The sequence below is a fragment of the Hoplias malabaricus genome, chromosome 7, assembly GCF_029633855.1.
Source record: "Hoplias malabaricus isolate fHopMal1 chromosome 7, fHopMal1.hap1, whole genome shotgun sequence".
NCBI lineage: Eukaryota > Metazoa > Chordata > Actinopteri > Characiformes > Erythrinidae > Hoplias > Hoplias malabaricus.
Window position 1 is genome coordinate 14026759 of NC_089806.1, and position 5412 is coordinate 14032170.

The following is a 5412-nucleotide window of genomic DNA, read 5'->3' on the forward strand; positions in this document are numbered from 1 at the left end:
TGTGTTGATAGGCTTATCTTCAGGTCATGTAGGTGTAATTCTTTTACTAGTTCATGTTGTGTAGGTCTTGTACTTATATTACTTAATACAGATGAAACCAGAAGTTTACTGACACTATATAAAAAGACACATATGCACATTTTTCTCACAGTCTGACATGAAATCAGAATAAACCTTTCCTGTTTTAGGTCAATTAGGATTACCAAAATTATTTATATTTGCCAAATGCCAGAGTAATAAAAGAGAAAGAATTTTTAAGGCATTTTTATTACTTTCTGCAAAATCAAAAGTTTATCTACATTTTATTAGTATTTGGTAGCATTGCCCTTAAGACTTGGGTCAAACGTTTTGGATATCCTTCCACAAGCTTCTCACAGTAGTTGGTAGGAATTTGGGCCCATTCCTCCTAACAGAACTGGTGTAACTAAGCCATGTTTGTAGGCGGTCTTGCTTGCACCTGCCTTTTCAGGCAGGTGTTTCTTTTGGAGTAATGTCTTCTTCCTTGCAGAGTGAAATTTCAGCCCATGTCGATACAGTACTCGTTTCACTGTGGATAAAAACACACTCTTACCAGCTTCAGCCGGAATCTTCACAAGGTCTTTTGCTTTTGTTCTTGGGTTGAGATGCACATTTTGGACCAAAGCACGTTCATCTCCGGGACACAGAACCCATCCCTGCTTGAGCGGTACGATGGCTGGACATTCCCATTTTGTTTGCACTTGCGTATAATTGTTTGTATAGTTGAACGAGGCACCTTCAGGCATCTGGAAATTGCACCCAAGGATGAACCAGACTTGTGCAAGTCCACAAATCTCTTCCTGATATCTTGGCTGAGTTCTTTAGACTTTCCCATGATGTCATACAAAGAAGCAGTGTGTTCAGGTGTGCTTTGAAATACATACACAGGTTTGTCTAATTAACTCAGATGTTGCCAATAAACCTATAAGAAGCTTCCAAAGACATGACATCATCATAAGAGCTATCCCAAATTGTTTAAAGGCATAGTAATCTTAGTGTATGTAAACTTTTGACTTTGCAGAAAGTAATAAAAATGCCTTAAAAATTTTGTCTCTCTAATTACTCTGTCATTTGGCAAATGTAAGTAATTTTGGTAATCCTAATTGACCTAAAATGGGAAAGGTTTATACTGATTTTATGTCAGACAGTGAGAAAAACATGCATATGTGTCTTTTTCTATAGTGTATGTAAACCTCTGGTTTCAACTGTATGTATTTCATGGTAAACATATTTTAGTTTGTATTTACAGAGAGGGTGCTGAATTAAATTCAGATTCTTGCAACTTCGGTTTACAGCCCATACAGCTTATTTTATATTTGACATGGTACTAAGCTATACTTACACCATACTTAGTGGTTAATTACAGGAAAGTACAGGGTACAAAGCTACACTTTAGATCACATCCCACACTGCCTATATTATGGAGTACTTTAGAGTAAGTTACAGGAAAGTACAGGTTACTTACACCATACTTAGCACTAAGTTTCTCTTCAAACATTATAAAACTGTAATTTGTAACATTTCTGAACATACTGATGCGACATTCTTCACTGGAGTATTAGTGTCTGCAGAGCACACATTTACTTAATTTTCTGTGTCATTACAATCATAAATCAAAGAATGGTATATCCTGATGACCTATTGTGTGATGATCACTCTGAGGTAAAGCTGATGAGCTGAAAAACGAGGAAAAATGGAAAGCAAAGCTGATGCATGATCCCTGTTGTACCCAAGTGGGGTACAATTTTCCGTTTCATCAGAGGAATGTATATATAATGCCTCAATACATAGGCTGAACATTGTGTGAAATATCCAGGGCATAATAGATATAAGAATGGTCAGTTATCTCCAGAATATTCTTTAGCTAGCCATGTGTGAAGGTCAGGTAGTGCCTGTAAATAAATATGCAATGTAAGTACTTTTAAGGGCTCTGTAATCCCTTATTGCAATCCTTAATTATATACATTTTTGTAAATTACCCAGTACTTCAGCTGAAAGTAGTTTCTGCACTAAATGCTTAATGTCTGTAAGATACCTGTTAATCAATGGGGTGAATCTATTATAATACCCTTTACTTAATCTTTACTTATTTTATATTTCTCTCTACTGAATTAGTACTGACTCTTTAAGATATTTGTAAAATGTTTGTAAGATACCCGGTAATAACTGCATACATATCGTTTACTGACAATGGACTTATTTTTTCCTTACAGCCTACTTAACAGGTACTCCATATCTACCCTGTAATTTGTGGCCCATAATTTAAAGTGTTACCAAAACTCCAAACTTTTTAATGCCCAAAAAAGAGTGAGTGGTTCGCTCAATATATTAAGAGGCTGTGAATATACATAATTACTTACAGCACCATTTTTTAACCAAACAACAAAACTTGAAGCAGTAGATGTGGTTCTACATAAATGATTGATTCCCAGCAATGTCAAACTTATACCACATCTGGTTAAGGAAAGGTATAGGTACTTGCATGTAGTAGCATTAAAAACATTATTTTTAAAATGTTTAGATTACTTCTGTACGGTAGTTTATTGAATACACAACTGTACAACTTAGCGTACCATTATGATAAACTGTCATGAACTGCCTGGGTTATATAGAGAGGAATTAGTGCCAAATTAATACACAATCACTGCAATAGGACAATGTGAATTGCAATCCACATATGTCATTTCTTTATAAGATATATTGTATTCAATTCTGACAGTAATTTAGCATTTCATTTTTAAAATGCAATTGTATTTCAGTAAATACAAATGTACTATATTTCAGTAAAGAGGTCAAGCAACGTGAAAACAACGTAACAGCAGTTTTGCTTTTAATTTTGGCATGTATTCTGCATGTTAGTATGGAAAAGAATGACGTGTGTGGATTGCATTTCACACTGTCCTTTTGCAGCGATTGCAATCAGGAGTTTAATTTTCTATAATTTTCCAAGAAAAGGAAAATGAGTAACGTTTCTGAACAGTGGCAAAGCAGAATCTGCCCATTTATTTTGCAAATGTGTTATTACCAGTTTAAAAAATTGCTATAAGAGACAACCTAATTCACATTATATTACAATATTTAACAAGTAAAATGCACAGATGTATGGAATAGTTTTGTAGTAGCGTAGACAAATGATAGATGCCAATAATTTTAGGCTGTGTTAGTCAAGCTGAAATATATGTTTGGTTTCTGGCTGGCTTTTGTAAACATATATATATGTGTGAGAATTTTGTCTGACTTTTTAGCAGTGTGCAGGCAATAGTTTTCTCAGTTTTCACATCTTTATACATTTTTTTTCTGCTTTATGCACCTGTAATAGCTGATGTCGTATGTGTTATGGAGCACAACAGGTGTTTTGTCTTTTCCATAGGTTGTGTTAGCCAGATGTAGCCTAATTATTGAACATATTACTACTGTTTTCATGTGATGAGAAACCTACATTTAATTCCTTCTTACATTGGAAATGCATAATCATTGTATAATCTAATGGTTTATACTTAGAGGCAACGTCTACATTTGTGGGGAAACGCCAGTTCCTTTGTTTGTTTATGTTCAGAAGTGCCATGTCTTCTTCTCCTTCTTCACGATATGGTTGAGGGAAAAAAACAACAGTTTTTTGTATGCAGCTGAAGTTTAACTTCTCTGTAAGTTTTTATTCACTGTTTGAATTACCACAGAAAGTCCTTTGTTACTTGAGTTGTTTAATTAGTGCTTTCTGTCTGTGTTTACTTTAATGCAGTTAACGGTCTCCTGATTTTGGAGTTCCATTTTAATAGATTTTCTTTTTTCTTTTCTTTTTTTTTCTTAATATGTTAAATACATTTGCTGCTGCTGTTTCACTGCTATGGCCTTTGGTTTATATAGACACTAGTCTGCTAATTTACAACTCATAATATTTTAATATTATTGTTAATTATCTGATGTGATTTTTAAGTATAAAAAAATGCTATTATTTTAAAATTGGTCACCTTTATTTGCATTTTTGTCATCACAGAAGGCGGAGGATGAAATGAAATGTAATTTCTCTAACACGCAGTACTAGTTATATATAAATGCAGAGCTGTAAGCTCCCCAGTGTTTCAGATTAAATACAGCTTAATTACAGTGACCGATATAAAAAATTGGTGGTGTATTAGGCTTCAGACAAAAATTATTCACATAACAATATGACTGACAACTAATGATTAGCACATTCTCTTTAGCTATGGAGTATTTCCCCTCCCTTCAGCTGAAGGACAGCAAAGTGATTCAAACAAATCAGCCGCCTAAACAGTCTAACCTCAAAGTATGGAACAAAAGGTGTCCCGTAACGGTTCAAAATTGAACACGACTTTTCGTGTTCAACTACAGAACAATTCTGTAATTTATGGTTAATCCTAGTGACTGGTGGTGTCCAGCAGAGGCAATTGCTCTAAGACTGCAAGTGAAGCTCAGTTTCCCCTAAAATGTCAAAAAATATGTGATCAAATATAAACTGTTGTGTGTACGTCATTGAATAAATATGCACTACAACGCGCTCAACTTTAGTTCAGAATCAGCTTCTTATCACTGGTAAAGACGCGGCTTTCCTCTCAATCATTCCCTTCACAGTGATTTAAACAGTGAGAACGCTGAGCGTCCACAGAGTTCAATTGCAAAGCAGCGAAGTGCCGCGAAACGAGACGAGTCATTGGATAAATGCTGGGCTTTGTCCAGCCCATCGGACGCTCAGCGTCTCTGGGGGTCTATGGGGCAGTGGGCTGGCCTCGGCTGGCCTGGACACTCAGCTTCTGCATGATGATTGGATGATCTGTCTGAGGCTGAATCCTTTTTTGATTCACAGCGAAATGAGCGAATCAGCGATCCTTTGGTGTAGAGATCCCTGGGAGCATTACATTTTCATTCTGTTCTAAATTGAACAGGAGACTTTCTAAGTTCTCTTAGCAGCATTTTCTTTGTTAAAAATGAGTAATTGATTACACTGCTGACAAATGCAATATTACATTGTTCTGGCTGAGAGATATATTTAAAATATCATTAAATATATAATATGATCAATCCTCACTATTGTTTATGTTAAATGTGTTATAACTCAAAATTCTGACTGTGACAGTATGACACCAAGAGTGAACATCACTTGCCTAATGCAAAAACATGTCCAAGAACCAAATACCCTCTCTATTGAGCTTTACCCTAGGGTTACTGCTCAAGAGTCAGTTAATTCTGGCCATTTTCATTCCCAGAGATTGTGCAATTGTGAAGTGCAGTTCAGAATTTTTAAGGTTCAGGTCAGCATCCTGAAACCACAGCATTTCTGCAAGATCAGCAGATAATATGAATAAAAGAGGATGTACATGTTCAAAGCATTAGTAACACACAAGCTTTTCCAACCAGCTAACCAGCTTGAGTGTGAGG